The following is an 875-nucleotide window of genomic DNA, read 5'->3' as shown; positions in this document are numbered from 1 at the left end:
TTATTTATTATTATTTTACAAAAATAAACTCCTGACCCTGTTTATTTTTATTTTGAGACAAGAGCCCACTAAATTGCCCAGATAGGACTTGTGAACCTACTGTCTCACCCTCCTAAAATACAGGGATTACTGCTCCAAAATGAGTCCATCTCTTTGATGACGTCCTAAGTGGTGCTTTTCTTTGAGGCACCAGGTATACTGGACAGCCTCAGACTCTCGAGTGCTGGTGTTGAAGATAGCTCAATTAGACAGAAATATTATAGGCAGTCAGACAGGGCCAGGCCTGCAAGGAGGCAGCACAGAAGACAAGACACCTCACAACTGTGAGAGAGACAGATGCTCCTGCTGTGAGCCAGAGCTAAAGACCAAAGATCGAACAAATGCTGACCTCCCTAAAGATAAGCATGCGGGGCCGGGGAGATGGCTCAGTGGAATAAGCACTTCCCTAGCAAGCGCAAGAGCCTGAGTTCAATCCCCCATCTGGAAAAAAAAAAAAGATAAGCATCCGGGATTGATCATCATGTTGAGGAAGCCAGAAAGAGTCACTAACCCAACAACTACTGACTGGCTACCGGATAAACTCCTGTTCTATATGATTGCCCACTTGCTACATGATTTGCTTCCCCATTTGGTTCTGGATTTAATCAATTTTACCTAAGCAATAGTGCTTGTAATCTTATTGGTTGGCTATAGTTTTGTCCCACCTCATGCCCACCTAAGCAAGTTCTCACGTTCTCCACCTTAGACCCACCTCATCACATGGTTTTACTCTACAAAAGTCCCTATTATGCTCTTGACCTCTCATTCTTCAGTTTTGGAGAACACAACTCATTCCGAGTACCTTTCAGGTTGAGAGGGTTTTTTTTTTTTTTTTT

Source organism: Octodon degus, unplaced genomic scaffold, assembly GCF_000260255.1.
Source record: "Octodon degus isolate 3935 unplaced genomic scaffold, OctDeg1.0 scaffold00072, whole genome shotgun sequence".
In the NCBI taxonomy this organism is placed as follows: Eukaryota; Metazoa; Chordata; class Mammalia; order Rodentia; family Octodontidae; genus Octodon; species Octodon degus.
Note: the sequence above shows the minus strand (reverse complement) of the source record.